This window comes from Cebus imitator, unplaced genomic scaffold (genome assembly GCF_001604975.1).
Source record: "Cebus imitator isolate Cc_AM_T3 unplaced genomic scaffold, Cebus_imitator-1.0 Scaffold48, whole genome shotgun sequence".
NCBI classification, from domain to species: Eukaryota; Metazoa; Chordata; class Mammalia; order Primates; family Cebidae; genus Cebus; species Cebus imitator.
In genome coordinates this window covers 1,770,763-1,791,306 of record NW_016107363.1, presented here as the reverse complement: position 1 = coordinate 1,791,306, position 20,544 = coordinate 1,770,763, and the positions used below count along the sequence as shown (strand labels likewise).

Genomic DNA, 20,544 nt, shown 5'->3' with positions numbered 1-20,544 from the left:
TTAAGCTATGAGAATGCAAAGGCATAAGTGATATAATGGACTTTGGGGACAGGTGGGAGGAGGTTGGGAGGGAAATGAAGGCTAAAAGACTATATATTATGTACAGTGTATGCTGCCCAGGTGACAGGTGCACCGAAATCTCAGAATTCAGCACTAAAGAACTCATCTGTGAACCAAAAACCGCCTCTACCCCAAAAACCATTGAAATAAAAGTTTAAAAAGGGGGAAATGTTCTATTACTGCTTAGTGACTTCATCTTATACCCATTAAATTCTTAAGTCTTCCATATCGGGAAATTACTTCCATAATGATAAATAAGTAATGTTATTGCTTCTTCTCATAGGGCTAGTACCATTGTTGGATCTGCTAACTTCTAGGCCACAGGTCAAAAGCAGTCAGCATCCTTCTAAGAAAAGGCCATTTTTTTTTCTTTTAGCAGCACATGAGGTAGAGAAGCTGCCGAAAAAGCACATGGTTAACCAGAAGCTAAGCCATTCAGTGAAGCAAATACCACATGTCAGGAACAAAAGAAGAAAAAGTTCAACCCTTTTGCACAGATTTTTTTCATCAAAGCCAAGATCACTTAAAATGTGAACTGGCTGATTTACTGGAGCATTTACAGCTGTTTCCCTTATTTTACCAAGATGGGTGAACCCCACTGTTGTTCTTTATAATCCTGATTTGTTTTGTCCTTACTTGGGAAGCTGTATTTCTACCATTAAAAACAAACCTGTGCTTAAGATGAAAAGGCAAAAATCAAAGAGCTCTAACTCAGAGCTGGTCTATTACAGTGGAAGAAAGCAAAGGAGATATGAGGTATTTCATCTGCAGGATATAAGGGATTTAAAAAGATATTAAGTAGAGTTACTTCACAGAGTTCTCAAGGGCTGTCTCAAATGAAAGTTTCAGATTCTGACTTTTTTTTTTTCTTTTTTGAGACAGAGTCTGGCTCTGTTGTCCAGGCTAGAGGGCAATGGTGCCAACTCAGCTCACTGCAACCTCTGCCTCCCAGTGATTCTCCTGCCTCAGCCTCCCGAGTAGCTGGGATTACAGGTATGCACCACCACGCCTAGCTAATTTTGGTATTTTTAGTAGAGACAGGGCTTTACCATGTTGGCCAGGCTGATCTTGAACTCCTGATCTCAAGTGATCCGCCCTCCTCGGCCTCTCAAAGTACTGGGGTTACAGGCATGAGGCACCTCTCCCCACCCCACATTCTGACTATATTGAAAGAACTAAAATGTGCTAATGAAGAGTTCTTTTCTCCATCTTCAGTAACTCCAAAATTATCTAATGTTTTTAGGATGGTTTGTAGGAAACAGATAGGGAACCTGGAATCTAGGCCCAACATTGCTGTGAAGTGTAGAGACCTTAAGCTAGTTACCTTCCGGGGCCCATCTGTAAAATGGGAATGGGCTCAGTTATCTCTAATATCCTTAAATTGCTGTCATCACCCAGAATAAGAATGTGTTAGCAACGGAAGAAATATTTTAATTTGATATAGTCATTTGACTAAACTAGAAAAAAAGCAAATATGGGGAAAGACAATTTTCCAAAGAATGCTTTTTGTTTGAATATTTTCATGTTTTAAAAAATCATATTAAAAATATTTTAAACTCTGATTCAAAAAAAAAAAAAAAAAAAAAAACTTGTTCAAAACTAAAAATTTTGATATGCTACCCTCTAGTGGTGACTAGAACCTACTTCGTAATTTCATCTGAAAGTGCATTCACATCTTTTGTTCACAGGACAGGAGTAAGGAGAGTTCTTTTTAAATTTTAATCATCTCAAAGTGTGGTTCAAAGACTTAGGGCCTTGGAACTAAGTGGTAAAACACACATAAAGTAAAATACCTTTAGATACTTAGGTAGAGTTCTTGAGCTAGTTACCTCCCGGTAACTAACATAGGTTCTTTTAGGAATGTGAGAGTTCCACATGGAATTTAGTAGTGGCAATGGGATCCGTATGTGGTGAAGTCAAAGAGTAATGGGAGTATGGGGGCCTGCTGGCTGGAGATGAAGGGTATGGGCTATGGAGGGCCTTGTGTGTTATGCTAAGGAACATGAACCTTACCCTGAAGTTGATGTAGAACAATTAGAGAATTTACTGTCTGCCTATTTTAAACCTTGAACTGAAGAAAAGAGAATTCGAATTTAGTAGATTTATGATAATGCCCACATCCATACTATATATTCCAGGGAGCTAGAACAGTGGTTTTAAATTCCATTGCGCTTAAGAACCTGCTGGATTGTCTGTTAACCATACAGGTTTTGGGGTCCCACTCTTGAATAGCCTGGTTGAGTTGATCTTGAGGGGACTCTGGGAAGATGTGTGTTTAACCACTTAGTTCCAAGGATGTAAGTCTTTGAACTACACTTTTAGGTGATTAAAATTTAAACAAACTTTTAATAATACCTATGTCTTTCCTTCCCCAATGGAATCCCTTCTGTACCTAACCTTTAGCAACCACTCATTTGCTCTTCATTTCTAAAATTTTATTTTGAGAGGTCTTTATATTTTAAATATTAGTCCTTTGTTGGATATGAGGTTTGCAAATATTTTCTCACTGTCGGTAACCTTTCTTTTCATTCTCTTCACATGGGCGTTTTTTTTAGTGCCAAATTTAAAAATCAGGTGTTTTTACTGAGAACTGATAACTTTGCTCTTACATATAAAAAGATACATATAGCACAGTAAATGATGCTTAAATAGCAAGACAGCATTTGGATCACCACATTAATAGTGTGACAACTCTTCATGCTTTTATAGACACTTGAGACATTGTTACATGCCTCTATAACATATAACATACTACGTTATACATATTGGCTACTATTACATTTTGTTTCCTATTGCTGCTGTAACAAATTTCCACAAATTTAGTGGCTTAAAACAACAAAATGTATTATTTTTATGCTTCTTACAGTTCTGGAAGTCAGAAGTTTGAAATGGGTCTTTTATGGGGTGAAAACCAATGTTTTAGCATACCTCTGTTCCTTCTGGAGACTCTGGGAGAAAATCTGTTCTTTAGCTTTTCCAACTTCTGGAGGCCATCTGCATTCTTTGGCTTGTAGCCACATCGCTCTGATGTCTACTTGGGTCATCACATCTCCTCTTCTGATGCTTCTACTGTCCTTTTCAGTATTTAGTGGCATTTCTGATTACATTAGGTCTAGCTGGATAAAATTCAGGAAAATCTCCCTATTTTAAGGTCCTCAACTTAATCACGTCTTCAGAGTCTTTTTGCCATGTAAGGTAGCATTCACAAATTCCAGAAATTAGGATGTGGTCACCTTTGAAGAACCTCTATTGACTTTGGTTTTGTTCTTGCTTTTTAAGTTTTGGCTATTCTGGGTCCCTTGCATTTCATATTAGTTTTAAGATCAGTCTCTCTGTTTCTGAAAAGAAAGTAGCTGGCAGTTTGTTAAGTATTTTGTTGAATCTATAGATCAATTTGGAGAATATTGCCATCTTAACGTTAAGTCTTCTAATCCATGAACATTGATATCTTTCCATTTAATTAGGTCTTCCTTAATTTCTTTCAGTGATGTTTTATAATTTTTAGTGTACAAAGTTATACTTTTGTTAATAACAATTTTTAATTCTTTTTGATGTTATTATAAATGTATTATATATATATACACACACTTTTTTTAAATTGCACTTTAGGTTCTGGGGTACATTAGGTTCTGGGTACACGCAGGATTGTTGCATAGGTACATAGATAGCAATGTGGTTTTCTGCCTCCATCCCCCCGTCATTTATATCTGGTATTTCTCCCCCTCCCCAAGCTCCCTAACCCCTGCTGTCCCTCCCCTGATCTCTACCCAACAGACCCCAGTGTGTGATGCTCCCCTCCCTGTGTCCATGTATTCTCATTGTTCAACACCTGCCTATGAGTGAGAACATGTGGTGTTTGATTTTCTGTTCTTGCTTTTTTTTTTTTTTAGCAGATCAAACGTTTTTCATTTTTGATGAAGTCCAATCTGTCAATTTTATTTTATTAATCATACTTTTTGTTTTAAGTCTAGGAACATTTTGCCTAGCCCTAGATCCTGAATATTTTCTTATATTTTTTCCTAATAGTTACATAGTTTGTGTTTTACATGTAACTCCATGATCCATTTTCAGTTAATTTTTGTACAAGGCATATTAAGCTGAGGTTTCTTTTTTGTCCTTTATGTTTATGGATGTCCAATTATTCTGGCAGCATTTGTTCCATTTGTTGAAAAGTCTATTCTTCCTCCAATGCATTGCTTTTTTGCCTCATTCAAAAATTAGCTGGGTCTTTTGTATGGACATAGATCTGGGTTCTCTATTCTTTTCCATAGATCTATACATCAATGTCTCTGCCAATATCACACTGTTCATATCACTGTAGGTATATAGTAATCTTTAATAATGGGAAGAGTAATTCCTCCCACTTTATTTTTTTTTTTTTTTTTTTTTTTTTTTTTTTTTTTTTGAGACGGAGTTTCGCTCTTGTTACCCAGGCTGGAGTGCAATGGCGCGATCTCGGCTCACCGCAACCTCCGCCTCCTGGGTTCAGGCAATTCTCCTGCCTTAGCCTCCTGAGTAGCTGGGATTACAGGCACGCGCCACCATGCCCAGCTAATTTTTTGTATTTTTAGTAGAGACGGGGTTTCACCGTGTTGACCAGGATGGTCTCGATCTCTTGACCTTGTGATCCACCCGCCTCGGCCTCCCAAAGTGCTGGGATTACAGGCTTGAGCCACCGTGCCCGGCCCCACTTTATTTTTTTTATCAAAATACTTTAAACCATTTAGGGCCTGTGCTTTCTTACATACATATTAACATAAGTTTGTCTGTATCTACAAAAAACTTGCTGGAATTGTGACAGAGATTGCGTTAAGCCTATAGTTCAATTTGGGGAGAATTGACATATTTATTATGTTCAATCTTTTCATACACAGATATTGTATGCCTCCCCATTTAATTAGGTCTTCTTTGATTTCCTAAGTTAACATTTTACAATATTCAGCATACACAACCTGTGTGTGTTGTGTAAAGTATACACATAAGTATTTCGTTGTATTTGATTTTAGAGGTATTGTGTTTTAAATTCTTATTTTCCTGTGTTTGTTGTAGGTACATAGAAATGTCTGTGATTTGTTGTGTGTTAATCTCATATCCTGCAAGCTTGTGATACTCACTTTAGGTTTTAGGAGTATTTTTGTAGGTTATTTGGGAGTTTTATGTAGATAATTCTGTCATTCACTAATATGAACAGTTTTAATTCTTCCTTTCCAATCTGTATGTATTTTGTTTCTTTTTCTTGCCTTGTTTCTGAGGCTAGAATGTCCAATATGATGTTGAAGAAAAGTGGTGAGAGTGCATATTCTTACCTTACTTCTGATATTAGGAGAGACACATTCAGTGCTTTGCCAGAAGTATGTTGTTAGCTGTAGAGTTTTCACAGATGCTCTTTATCAAGGCAATTCTCCTTTACTCCCAACTTGGTAACAGTGTTTTTTATAAATGGGTTAGATTTTGTCAAATGCTTTTTCTATGCCAATTGATACAATCATGATTTGACTTGACAAATTACTGGGTATTTTGTTTTTATCTTGCAGGTCCCTGATATTCTGTTTATATTTTTCAGCCTATTTTCTCTCTCGTTCAGTATGAGTGGAATTCTATTTCTGTGTCATCGAGTTTACTGATTTATCCTCTGTCATCTCCACTCAACCATTGAGGCCAACCAACCAGCGAGTATTGTTCGCGTTATTGTGTTTTCGAGTTCTGTGATTTCCATTTGGTTCTTTTTAATTGACAATTTTATTTATTTGCTGAAATTTTCATGTTCTTCAAGAAAATGTGTAATTTATTGCTGTAGCATTCTCATGATGGCTGCTTTAAAATCCTTGTCAGATAAATCTAACACCTGATTTATCTCAGTGGGCACTGGCATCAGCTGCTTGTCTTTCCTTTTTCAAGTCGCAGTGTTCTTGATTCTTAGTGCGACGGATGGCTTTCAATCCTACTGTGGACATTTCATCTATTATGTTAGGAAACTCACAGTCCTATTTAAATCTTCACTTTATCAGGTTTAGGTTTAATATGGGGATCTTGGCCTGGTTTTGTTGGCTGTGATTTCAATGACAGCTTAATTTTCAGAGCTTTTGAGGTGCTGTTTTGGTCTGCTTTGTTTAAATGGTGCTTATGGAGCTCCCACTGGTTCTGGTTTGTGCTTTTTGAAGGCCTGGAAGGGAAATCACCAGGCCTGGCCTCAGTTGTCACTGGGAGGGTTGGAGCATCTAAGACTTGGCAGAGAAGGAGAGTGTTGCTCCTAGCTGGTAATATTGGGTAGAATTCCCAATTGCTCCTCCCCACCAGTGCCGTACCACTTGCTTGATGTTGGTGGGACTCCTTTTTGGTCTAGGGGAAAAGTCAGCCAACCTGAGATGCTCACTCTTGTTAGAGTTGAGTTGAGACCTGATGTGTGGGTCAGCTTCCTAAGTTGGGTGAGGGGCATGACACCCCGGTACTATGCTGTTCCAGGTGTTCACCTTCTTGTTAGGTTAAACACAAATGGAGCTATAAATAGGAAGCAAATTTTCAAGGTTTTCTTAGTGCTGTTAAATTATTAGGTGACAATGGTGGGTGTCAGGTGTGTCATACACCCATGCTACACCCAGTCCTGAGGTCTGAAGTTGTCTTGCTTTCTTACCACCTCTCAGCATTCACCTCTGGCTGTCCCTTCTGCTATTTCCAGGGTTTATAGCTGTGCACAGTGGAGAGGAGCAGGGAGAAACTCTTCTATGCCATTTTATCCTGAGCAGAAGTGAATCTATTTCATTTTAATGAAATAAAGAAACTCAGTTTAAACACATCATTCAATTGTTTTTTTTTCTGTGATTCAGTTTCTACCTACCAGAGAGAAGAGGGTCTAATTGATTTGGGCTCTCTTTTCTCTTCAGCAGTTCCTTTCCTTCCCTCTCCACCCTCTACTCTCCCCTTCTTCCCTCCCCCTCCCATCTGCTGAGATATAATTTTGGAGTGACTTTTAGACATGAAAAACTAGGGGTAGGGAATGCAGAAACACAGAACAAGAGAGCCTTCTTGTTAGGTTAAACATAAATGGAGCTATAAATAGGAAGCAAATTTTCAAGGTTTTCTTAGTGCTGTTAAATTAATTGTGATATAAAATAAGAAGAGATCTGGCATTCATTCACTTTATTTTAATGACTAATGGAGCTTATATGTTTTGACATTCTTGTGGTTATTTCTATTTAATATGGATCAAAGTGAAACAAAATAGAGCCCTGAAGGCATAATTTCAGTGAGCTAGTGAGGATATTATTTCATAGCAGTGATTTTGATGTGTGGTAGTAGGGCAATTTGGTATATTTGTATCTTGGAGAAGGCTGTGTTACCTTTAAAGAATGGATTCTAAAATTATCATTGCTGTGTTACACTTTTAGTCGTAATATTTAATTAAAAAATAATAAAGAAATTAGTAAGATTTTTAGGTTTGGACAAAACCAAGGTTGAGCAATATTATTTTGAAGAATGAAATGGCACAAATATCATCTTCCTATGGAGCTGGCCATTAATGAGGTTTTATGTGCATAGGTTCCTCTCAGCTGAGACTGAGCTGTGCTATCTGTTTTAACACTCTCATTATAGATGTGGATTCAACATATGTCTTTGCTGACATTTTCATCTAACACTCTGGCACAGTTTCTTCAAACTTTACATTCCCTGACCCTTGACTAGTAAAGTGTGACAGGTGTCACACACACATCCTACCATTGTCAAGTGTGTCATGCACCCACCCTACCATTGTCACCCATCCTACCATTTCCCAGTGTGTCACACACATACCTTACCATGAGTGCATGTTAGAATGGGTGCATGGCACACCTGACAATGATATTATGGGTGACAGTGGTTACAATGGGTACATGGCACACCTGACAATGGTAGGATAGGTGACAATGGTGGATGTCAGATGTGTCATGCACCCATGCTACCATTGTCACCTATCCTATCATTGTCAGATGTGTTATGCACTAATCCTATCATTGTCACCCATCCTACCATTGTCACCCGTCCTACCATTGTCACTCATTCTACCATTGTCAGGTGTGTCATGCACCCATCCTACCATTGTAAAGTGTGCCACACACCCATCCTACCATTGTCATCTATCTCACCATTGTCAAATATGTCAGGCACCCATCGTACCATTGTAAAGTGTGCCACACACCCATCCTACCATTATCAAGTGTGTCACATACCCATCCTTTCATTGTCATGTGTGTCACACACCCATCCTACCATTATCAAGTGTGCCACATACCCATCCTTCCATTGTCGTGTGTGTCACACACCCACCTTACCATCCCACCATTGTCAAGTATATTATGCACCCATCCTACCATTGTCACCCCTCCTTTTATTGTCAAGTATATTATGCACCCATCCTACCATTGTAAAGTGTGTCACACACCCATCCTACCATTATCAAGTGTGTCACATACCCATCCTTCCATTGTCATGTGTGTCACACACCCACCTTACCATCCCACCGTTGTCAAGTATGTTATACACCCATCCTTCCATTGTTACCCACCCTACCACTGTCAACCAATTGTCAATTAAAATATTTATAAGATGGAAATAGATTATCAGATGGATTTAGGCCCTTGATAATCTTATTTATCTCTTCCTGTCTCTATAAGGCTAAGTAATTCAGTTTAATTAGGCTGGGATTATATGTGAGACAGGGGAGGTTATTTGATCTATTGCATCAGCTTCATCCTTTTGTGTCTTATCTCCTTACTCCTCATGAGTTTTGTTAGTTTTTGAAAACATAAAACACATTAGAGACATAATATGCAAAGCAGTCCAAACTTACAAGAGACAGAAACAGAAAGAGTTCAATCTGACAATAAAGTGAACTTATTTAACAGGATAAAAGTATTCAACCTACTTTAGCTTAAAAAGTTAATTATATTATTATATGTTTTACTTTTTTCCTGCATCCAAAGCACTCATCCCATTTTAACAGGGCACTTGCCTCCATAGACAACATTCTAGGAAAAAAAGCAAATGTTTTTTCTCACCATCTGGAAAATATTACAGCATTCCCTGCATTCATGGGAAGGGAAAGGTGTTTTCCTGTAGCTGATGATCTGTGCTCTTGCTACGGGGGCCTCTGAAGTCTAAAAGGAAATAAAAGACGAAACAGGTCTTTGTGTGGAGGAATATATAAGGTGTGGCAGTATGTCTGGAGGTTGGGGAAGAAATGAGAGGACTGATAAATGACGATTACCTCACCCAAGGGGACTTATCCGAGAAGCTATTGTCCTGTAACTCATAACATGCACTGTGAGTGAAGGGATTGATCGATCATTGCAAAAGACATTTTTGCAGGGTCCATGACCTGCAAGTCATTGCCAGTTACACACATACTCTTTGTGTGAGTGAGAATTTCCCATTTTTCATAATACAAGTCATGCAGCCTGTGCTAGCTGGGACTCCAGTCTCTAAAAGGAGGAAACCGTGCTCTATTCATGCCAGCACGTCACCAGCTAATTGCCCTATGGCAGAATCCCACTGTGCCATGACACTTTGTATTCCCCCTATTGACAACACCCACAGATGCAACTCTTGACAGTGTCATGGGACATCAGAAAGACCAAGTTCTAAAGCAGATTTATCTTACAGATGATTCAGTCTGAAGACGTTAAAAAAAATTCAGACTTTGCACAGGCTGTAAGAAGGTATCAACTGTCAGGATCCACCTTCACCCTTACAGGACAGAGACAGAAACAACTGTAGTCTCCCAGCTTGCTTAAGAGCATTAGCAGGGGCTTGGGTCGGAAAGGTCAAAGGAGGAAAGGGAGATGGAAAATTCAAAGGTTAAGCAGACCTGAGAATGGACCTCCATATTCTCCCCTAATGCTGAGTAAGGTGAAAGGTGAAAATGTCAAATATTATTGGCTCTTTATCTAATAGCTACTTCCTCTTTTCAAAGGTAACAGGTTCCTGATATTGTTCAGTCATTGGGCAGCTTCTGGACTTCTTACCAACCCCAGAATGAGACTAATTTGATCTTTGCCGTTAATGTTAATTCTATTTCCTATGCCAGTGATTGGTTCGAAAATGGGTATATGATGCATTTTTAATCAATGAGATTTGAGGGTAAATCCACCGGGAATTCTGGAAATTCTTCCTTGCACTTTAAAAAAAAAGAAGTCTAAAGAATAAACAAACGATTTTCCTTCCTTTCCTATGTCTCGATACACGTTAAAGTTATTATGCCTGAAACTGCTACAATTATCTTAAGTGTAAGAGGTAAATTAAGAAATTTATGAAGAATTTAACCTCAGGCAATAACGAACCACTCAGTTAACCAACCCTGAAATGATCCTATATTTAGCTTTTGGTTAGATAAGAAAATATATTTTTCTTATTTTTAAGCCAATTTTAGTTGCGTTTTTTGTTATATCCAGCCAAAAGCATACCAAGCGAATCAATACTCTGATGGGAAATTTTAAAATTTTTTGGATCATGTCACAGAATTCTTGTGGATTCATGATCAGCTAGGGTTATATTATTTTCCTTCTGGTAATGGACTATACCTACAGCCCCTTTCAGGTGTTTCAGAAGTTACAGAAACTATATATTGTAAAATAATCTTTCTATAATTGACAAGCAATTTTTCTTTCAACATGATTAATATAAGGAATAACACTGAGGAAATAACCCCTTCTAATTAGAATCTGAATTCATAAAATAGATAAGAAAATAAAAGATAATGTGAATTCAAATTCAAAACCAAAAGACGGAAATACCCGCTTACAGAAATGGAAAGCTAACTCAAAATCAAAGACATGAGCAGAGCTTTGGTTAAATATATCAGAGTGTTATGAGAAGCAGGTATGGGTCCTAATGGCTGGGTGTGGGAGTTGGTGTGCCTGTCCAGAGAGGGTAGACCAGGACACAGGTCTTTATTATAGAGGGAACTAGAGCTGAGATACCTGCAACAAACCAGGACTCCTAGGGACTGAGAAAACTGCCCCCGCCAGCTGGGGGAAGCAGCAAGAGAACTTGCTACATATCCAGGGTTGAGGCTAGAAAAATTAGCCTTGGAAATTTGAATGCATCACTGTGTAAATGAGCAGGTATGAATTCACACCACTAGTAAGGAACAGAAACTCCTCGTGGAGAAATCAACTGACCTTAAATGAGTGAAACTCACAGACCCTCAGAAGAGACAAAGTCACCCAATAGGGATCTCTAAAACCCAGATCACACATAGAAATCAGTCTCAGCTGAAGATGAGCCCCCTGGTTGGAGATTCAAAACATGAAAGGAAGTGAATTGCTGGGTGAAGAGAGAGATGATGCAACAACAACAAACAAAAATAATTTGCACACTAATAGGAGCAAATAGAATTATCTTAAAAAGACTAAATTATTTTTAAGATGTTTAGATAGGTAAAAAGGAAATACAAAAGATAAACACAAAACAGTATGAATAGGACAGGTTTGAAAAATGGGAAAGAATAAAATGGAAATCTGAAAATAAAATTATAACTCACTGAAAGAAAAGATCAGCTAATTGGTTGAACAAATAACAGATACACAATGAGGAAAAATGTGCATATTAGAATATAGATCCAAGGTAATGACCTAGAATATGGAAGAGAAGAAAAAGCAGGGGAAATTGAGACAGAAAATAGGAAGACAGTGTCTAATATACATCTGATAGAAATTCTAGGGGGAGAGAGTAAAGTGAATACATGATATCTAATGTTAGAAGAGAAAATAATCAATAATTGTCCAGGATTGACAAAAGTAGTCAATTCTAAGATTCAAAGAGCATCCCAAAATCTAAATAGGACAAAGAAAAACAAGCTTACATCTAGAAGAATCATCATAGTAATACTGCAGAATATCAGAAACAAGAAAAACTTTTAAAGGCTACCAAAAATTGAAAGATGTATTCCTACAAAAGAATGATTATTAAAACTACAAAAGACATAGTTAACAGGAATAGCTAACATTTATTGAGTAATTGCTGTGGACCAGACATTATTTTAAGTATGTTTTATTTAGTGTTCCCAACAATCAAATGAGGAAGATACTTCTGCTATTCCTATTTCAGGTAGATATAGAACAATGGGAAAAAGACAATGGAATAATGTATTGAAAGTGGTGAGGCATAAATAATTCTTCCTCTAATGCTAACTCCTGCCAAACTTTTATCACGCATGTAGCTTGGAGGTTGTTTTCTTTCTTTCCTAACCGATTCATTTAATAGCCCATTTAAAGAGTTTTAAATAATAATGTAAAATATGCATTCAGTGTAACCATGTGAGAAATATCATATTGTCATAACTTCCTCAGAATTACATATGTGGTCATTTTGTGTGTGCAATGAAAAGGATAGAAAGTGCTGGAGAAGATGTTTTTAACCAATTTTTGTTTTGTCCCAGATTGAGTTAAAAGATAATAAAATATACAGGCTGTGGAATAAAATGTACAGGCTAAGCTAGAAAGGAGCGTCCTTTCAAAATATTCTTGTAACACAAATTATAGCTCCTTGTATCAGGGAAAAGAGCCCTGTAAGTATTTCAAACCAAAGGAATCTAATACAGGGACTTGCTTACAAAAGTAACAGAATAGCTAAGGAACCATGAAGCTGTAAGGCTGGTTGCCTTGCCGGGAGTTTGAACATGCCCATCTCCCTCCCCGCTGGAAAATTACATTATCAGAATATGCCCATCATCTAGCTCCGCCTTGGAAATCCCCTCTGCACTCGGCACCTAACCTCACCCTTGGAAATCCCCTCTGCACTCAGCACTTAGCCCGCTCACCGGAAATCCCACCTACCTACCAATAGCAGCTCACCCCGTCCACATCCTGTTTCTCCAAATCCAATCGAACGCCTTCACTCCCTATAAAACCCCACTCCTGAAAGGAGTCAGGCGCGACTTCCCTGGCCCCTCTCCCTGGGACCACAGAACCTCACCCAGGAGCTGAATAAATTGGCATCTAATTTTCTTGTGCTGGCCTCAGTTTCCTCATTTTTAACTCGGCAATAAACCTACAGAGAATAAACTTTACAGAAGCATTATCAGGCAACACTGAATTTAGTGAAAGCAAAGAAGCCACCACCAACCTAGGAATGGAGTGAGAAAAGCTTCAGAGCTCAGGGGGCAAGGTCACCATATGGGCTGGCATGGAAATGAGGCCATGGAGGTAGAGGCTAACCTGCAGGAACTAGAGCCACACAGATAATGTATCTAATGCAAATTGGGATGGGGTAGACATCCTGGATCTTATCCTTCCCCTGCTCTCCACACTTCCATTAGAGTCTTCTCTTAGCTAAACCCATCTGGAATCAGATGGCAACGGAGGCTGTAAAATGTAGTTCCCTGCAATACACAACCAGGTAAAGAAGGACAGAGAACGGATCTGAGAACAACTCAGATCTGTTAAGTGATGACAACTCACTCCTATCTGTGAATTCAGTAGAAATACTGTAATGGCTCTTAGCATAAGGACAGACTTGTTTGGTGTCACAGGCCTGTTCAATCCCTGCTCCGTTCTCTAACTCATCCAACTGCCTGTGTTTCTCCACTTTAGCTTGGTAGTGTTGACTTGAAAATGGCACACGCATTTTGTGTGTGAATGACTAAGCTGACTCTTTTCATGCAAAGGCACTGCTTCTTTCCAATGATAGCCATGTTCCACAAGCTCTGCAAGATGGCAACTTCATTTAGGACTATCAATCTATTGAGCTTTTTGGAATACAGATGTCCTCTTAAATCTGCTATGCCTAGAAGCTAATAATGGAATGTAAAAATAGCTTTCGCTGTCTGCACGGCTTTTCTTATTTGTATTCTAAGTAAAATCACTTAGGCAGACACAGAAAGCTCTTCTTATTTGCATTCATTTTGCCTACAGAAAATGTACAGTTCACATGACTGGTCTGCTTCAAAGAAATAATCAAAATACAAATTGCTTGAACTATAAAAACGGAAGCTTAGAAAACCTAGGATAAGGAAAAGAAATTAGGACACATTATAAACATAAAAGAAAGATGTTTTCTGCCATGGCTATCTTCAACTTACATCTCCGAAGCATAAGGAAAAGGGATTTTGAGAATTACTTGGTTTGCAGAAGCTTTATTCTTTGCAAAATTTTATTTTTGGCCACGTGAACTAGAAAAGATGCCAATGTCAAATCTCTGTTTTCATTTGGAGTACGTAACCAGAATCTAGAATATGATTGTTCCTGAATCAAAACTAAGCAATATTTGGTAATCATCTTTATTAACCCTCAAAAGAAAAGCCTTTGAATAAAGAATATGCAATTAACCAAATGAAAGGAGTATTATTTTTATTTAAAATCTGTCGTTGACTATAATATTAAGTGTTAGCCAAAATGTTTATATTTGGTTCATCGTCTCTTAGCTTTGATAAAGGTTTGTGTTTTAATGAAATATTATAACATTAAGTCTGGTGGGCATTTTTGGTGATAGAAAATACATTATTTTCGGTGGTGATATGGTTAATTGTTAATTAATCTTTCCAGAATTAGGGTAGATTTTATAAACTGCCCCCATTTTTAAGAACTTTAGTGCTATCAATGGGCAATTATTTTAACTTTCTGAATTGCTCATGTTTATATTTTATAATTAATGTTCAGTATATACAGTTAGTGTCAATTGATAAGTTATATAAGAAAGCTTTGTTGAGTATCTATGTGTGTGGGGGGGGGCGTATATATTTTATAAAGAACATTAGCACCCTCTTCTGGGTGACTTTTGATTCTGTAATGGGAATATTCTGAAAATCTTTTCCCATTTTCTACAATGAACAGTCTGAATATTCATTAAATTTGCTCCTGATTAAAGCACGACCTCTGAGTAATTTAATTACCCTGTATATTTCAGAAACACTGATAAGTGTTGGAGTCAAAAACACTTCATTGCTAAATGTTGCCTACTGGGAATAAGTGTTTGGCTTATGAAAAGGAAAAAAAAATGCGTTTTCTACATTTCTTATGATGAGTGTCTCCAAAGACTCTTAAATATACAGAGCTATGCAAGAAAGAAGGAACACAAGGACAGACAAGGAGAGCAGACTGGTACATTCTTCTCCCAGCTGTCTAGGCTTGAAGAAAAAATGTATCCCCTTGGATGCTTTAATATCAGGCACTGACATAATTAAATATTCTTTATTAAATTTCTTTCTAAAAATCAGATACCTTTTAAATCAAACTCCCTGGGGTCCCCCAAATACCCCTTTGATTGGCATTTTATGGGGCCAATGTTGGAGATGTGATTGTACTTATTTGATTTATTTACTCATTCATCCCCACATTCATTCTGGACATATTTCATGAGCACCTACTATGTAGCAGGCACTCTTCTGGTACTGGAGATGCAGTGAACAGATTCAAGTTTCTGACCTCAGGGAGATTTTATTTCCAGTGAGATGATAATAAATTCTACATAAAAACATGAGATAGCGAAGGAGATAAGAATCTCCTAATATGGAATAGATGCAGGGAGTATGTATTTTATACCAAGTGGTCAGAAAAATTCTCGTTGATAAGGAAACATTTGAGCAGAGACATGAAGTGAGAGTTTAAACCTTGCAGATATTTGGAGGAAGAGCATTCTAGGGGGAAGGAATAGCATGTGCAAATCCTTTGAAGCAGGGCTTTTTATTTGCTATAAATACTTCAAATGCTGTATGGGGCCTCAGGATCTCACAGTAGTTGAGAGCTTGCTTGAGCTTTGGAATTCAAAACTTGGATATGATTTTATATATTACCAATTCACAAATGATTGTAATCTCTGAGCCTTTATTTTATCACCTATGCAATATTGATTTATACAGTTTTCTTCCTCCCAGCATTACCATAAAGATTAAATGACATAGTATAGGCAAAAAGTTTAGCATATGAGCTTCATACCTGGGTGATAGGATGATCTGTGCAGCAAATCACCATGGCACACGTTTACCTATGTATCAAACCTGTACATCCTGCATATGTACCCCTGAACTTAAAAGAAAAATTGGGGGAAAAAAATGTTTAGCATAGTACATGACATTGTGCTGAGTTCAATAAATGTTAGCTATTTTAAGGGGAAAAATGCTTCTCTGGGAAACTTAAAATTTCTGCAACATTTAGATATAAAATAGATCATTAGTGTTAAACTGGATCTAAATTCAGTCTTCTAAATAGTATTTGAAAATTATTACATTAGAAGAAATTTTTTTTTCTGTGTGGTCTTGGACAACTTTCTTTTCCTCTATGAGCCTTAGGTTTTGCAAATTAGGAAATTAACTAAAATCAAGGATGTTCAATCTAAAGCCTCCAAGTGGGATGAGAGCTACTCTCCCTGTTTCAAAATCCCTGGGTGAAATTTTAGACTTACTTCTGGTAAGGATAAGAAGGAACTCAATCATCAGGTTTACTTAGGGCTGAATTATGAAGCATAGAGTTCAGTGATTAGGGGCTCCCTGCCTATGGAGTGTGCTGATCTGGGCAAGGTGCTATTTGGAAACGTCGCCCAGTATATGTATACCCGAGAGTGTTGCTTTCCCCAAATTGTTGGCTTGAGATTTTTTTTTTTTTTTGAGATGGAGTTTCACTCATGTTACCCAGGCTGGAGTGCAACGGCGCGATCTGAGCTCACCGCAACCTCCGCCTCCTGGGTTCAGGCAATTCTCCTGCCTCAGCCTCCTGAGTAGCTGGGATTACAGGCACGCACCACCATGCCCAGCTAATTTTTTGTATTTTCAGTAGAGACGGGGTTTCACCATGTTGACCAGGATGGTCTCAATCTCTTGACCTCATGATCCACCAGCCTCGGCCTTCCAAAGTGCTGGGATTACAGGCTTGAGCCACCACGCCCCGCTGGCTTGAGATATTTTTAAAGGGCTCTGTCATCCAGCTCTAACACTTGGATGACCACTGGTCTGTTTCCACTAGACTAATTCTCCTTCCAACCCTTCCTTCCCAAATCCCATTCCTCCCCTTTCTACCTCTTAAGGCAAAGGTATTTTCCATGCTTTCTCAACAAGTTAGCCTAAATACCATGAGGTGAAGGTCAGAACACTGTGAAGTGGACAGTTTCTGACCAAGATGGAACACCTGAAGAGAAAGGAGCCCATCTAGGGCCATTTTCATCATGCGGAGAATGTAGCCAAAAGATGGGGCAGAGAATCAGGAATCCAGTTGATGCCTCATATGGTCTCTTCCTTAATGTTTGAATTATTTAACACAAGCTGCCTCACCTACCTTACAATCTACGCAGGATTAAACAGAGCTGGTTAGAGCACTGACGGGATCCCTAACTGCCCAGGGGAAAGGTGATGTACACAGGGGCCTTGGCATTGAGAGCTATTAAGTAGCAGTTCCAGAAAAGTCTGTTCCAAGAAATGCCATAGCTTGTATTTAAAAATCCCTCCTTGTTCCTTGAAGAATTCATCAGACCCCCAGAACCTGTTAATGCTGATTCTGCAACGTACCAAATGCTGACTTTGGGCAAGTTTTTTTTAACATCTCTAAACATGAGGCTACATTTATAAAATAGGACTTGCAATAAATACCTGGCATTGTTGCCTCGCACATGGTATGGCTTCAGGACATGGTAGCAATTGTGATGAAGATAAGGGTGAAGCGTGATGGTTGTAAGGAACCTAGGTGTTACTCATATTTCAAGGTGCTTTCTAGCTGGAAGACAGTATGTTAATTTGGGTAAGATATCCATAAATATGAGTTACGAAATATAATAAATGGACACAGAGAAGGTTTAAAGAGTGAGAAATCAGATTTTTTAGATGTTACAGAATTGAGGTGTTGAAAAAATTAATTTACAGTTGGTAATCAGTTGTTCATTCTGAAGTTCATATGTGTGTTCTTTTAGTGTCTCTTTGTGAAGTTCTTACCAGGAGCACATCGACTGTTGTGGAAGCTGTTTGAGACAGTGACAACAAAGGATATGTGAAATAGATGTTCTGCAACATTTGAATTGAAACCAAAATCCATTGTCCTAATTAGTTATTGGACTCTTGGCATAATTACACATGCTCAAGGGATATTCCCTGATTATGTTAGCTGTCTCTCATGGCTGCTATCATGTGAGTATTGGAACAAATCCCATTTTGATGAGAATTAGCTCTGCATTTGCAGTGTGAAGATATGATAACATTGTCAAAGCATAATTATTAGTTCTGTGTTAGTGAATCAGTTTTTCATCCTCAGTTTTGTTATCCCTATATAATATTCAGTTGCTGTCAAATGAAGGAGAAACTGGGAAGTAGTTGCCTTAAATTCTATGTAATTGGCCTTCCTAATCAAAAGTAAATAAATATATTTATTTTTAAAACATATTATTTAATGCACTTTAAGATTATGTAACATAATCTAAAAAGGTTTTTTGCATATCAATAAGGAGTTCAGGGAATGTAAGATGCAAAAGGCCAGAACACCTGTGAGAATATGTTCAATCACTCGTATAACTAAAGACATGGAAAATCAGAAAACCAAGAGATCATATTTTCAGCTGTCAGAGTGAAAGAAGTTTAAATATGTGATAAACACTAGAAAATGAAGCTACAGAGTGACAGGCACATGTATACAAGATTGCAATAGTGTACTCTTTTTGAAAGGGAGATGTGGTGATATTCATCAATATTTTAAAAACACTTACCCTTTATCCCAGGAATTCCAATGCTCGGATTTTTATTGTCTATATTCTTACATAAATTCTTAAGCTATATGGGCAAGATGTTAACGGAGCTAAGCTATGAGGATGCAAATGCATAAGAATGATACAATGGACTTTGGGAATTTAGGGGGAAGAGTGGGAGGAGGGTGAGGGATAAAGACTGCAGTGCAACGTACACTGCTTGGGTGATGGGTACAACAAAATCTCACAAATCATCACTAAAGAACTTACTCATGTAACCAAATACCAACTGTATCCCAATAACTTTTGGGAAAAAAACAATTGCAACAAAAATGGAAACAACATGAGTGACTACCTATAAGGAATCATAAGTAGGACATATATACGTGTAATGAGGTAACATTTTGTAATGTCAGCTTTTATATATTTTACTTAAATTTTTTTTCAGCTGCTTCCAGGGATGAATGGCACAGTAGAACACAAATAACACATAAATAGAGAATGTTTGCCTTTTGAGTTCCAGAAGCCTAGTCTCTGACATCAACGAAATATTTGGAAGCTTGTGCAGTGAATAAGAGAAACTTACATACCTGCAACCATAGATAAAAATTCCCTGGCCCAGAAGGGTCAGAGGGAAGAATAGGGAGAAGTTGGTTAAGGGATACAAAATTACATCTAACTGGGAGGAATAAGTTCTAGGGTTCTATAGCATTTCAGGATAAATATGGTTAACCATAAATCACTGTATATTTTCAAAAAGTTAGAAGAGAGAATTTTGAATGTTCAGACCACAAAGGAATTGTAAATGTTTGAAATGGTAGATATGCTAATTGCTCTGGTATGACATGCATGTATCAAAACATCAGTCAGTATCCCACAAATACATACAATTATTATATGTCAACTAAAAATATGGGGGAAATAAATAAAATAAAAAGAAAATTAGCCAAGATCTCCATGCCTGGGCAATCATTCAGTCCTAACAGGACTGAAAAAGAGAAATGAGCATTTCTGAAGTGCCTGCTATATACCAGGCAGTTTTACCTATCAATATTTCATTAAGGGACTCCTCACACAACTTTTTGAGAGAGAGAGCTCTTACGAGTCCTGGTTTTAATGATGTCTGAGAACAAGTCCAAGTTGACATTGTCAAGATGTGGTTAGTATGTACCATGAGTGGAATCCAAATTTTGACGTATTTTACACAAAAGACCATTTTCTTTAATTCAGGAAAATTCTACAAGCTAGATATGATTTTAGCTTAATTTTAAAGATGAGGAAAATGAGTCTCACAGAGCCTAAGATTGCACAGTGAGAACGTGACAGAGCCAGAATTACAACTTAGACTGCCGGTAGAGTTCATGTTAACCGTGATGTCAACCTGCCTACTCTGACTTTTGGTTCAAGATGTTGTGCTGAGCATGTGTTTAAGCTTCTAATCTTTCTGACAGACCCATTAAATTAATGTTACTCATTATAAGTATTTTTTTTTGCTGTTTTCTTTTTAGCTGTGGAAACTAATATTTTGATAAAGACTTAAAAATAAATAGAAGCATAACACTTAAAATTACAATAGAAACCACCAAAAGAACAAAAATAAGAAGCTGTTAAAAATTGTAGTCCCTGGGAAGTGGCACAGAAAGGTAAAATTTACTTTTCATTTTACATAGTTTGAACTTTTTGTTACTTTGTACATTTTCTGTATCTATATTGTTTCATTCAGAGAAAAAAATTAAAGGGAGAAAAAAAACAAGGAAATTGAAGGACAAAAGAAGAAATAAATATGCATGAAATTCTACACAATAAAATAGTAATCAGCTGCCCAAAAGATGGCGACAGATTTATTGCCCTGCC

General features: G+C 37.6%; 1 long non-coding RNA gene across 1 annotated transcript; it reads left to right on the top strand.

Annotated features, from left to right (window-relative positions):
• Positions 1-17,933: 17,933 nt before the first annotated feature.
• On the top strand, positions 17,934-20,327 carry LOC119471058. The gene is made up of 3 exons (XR_005200048.1): positions 17,934-18,139; positions 19,139-19,316; positions 20,199-20,327. It is a non-coding gene; the product is annotated as an uncharacterized LOC119471058 (long non-coding RNA).
• Positions 20,328-20,544: the final 217 nt, after the last annotated feature.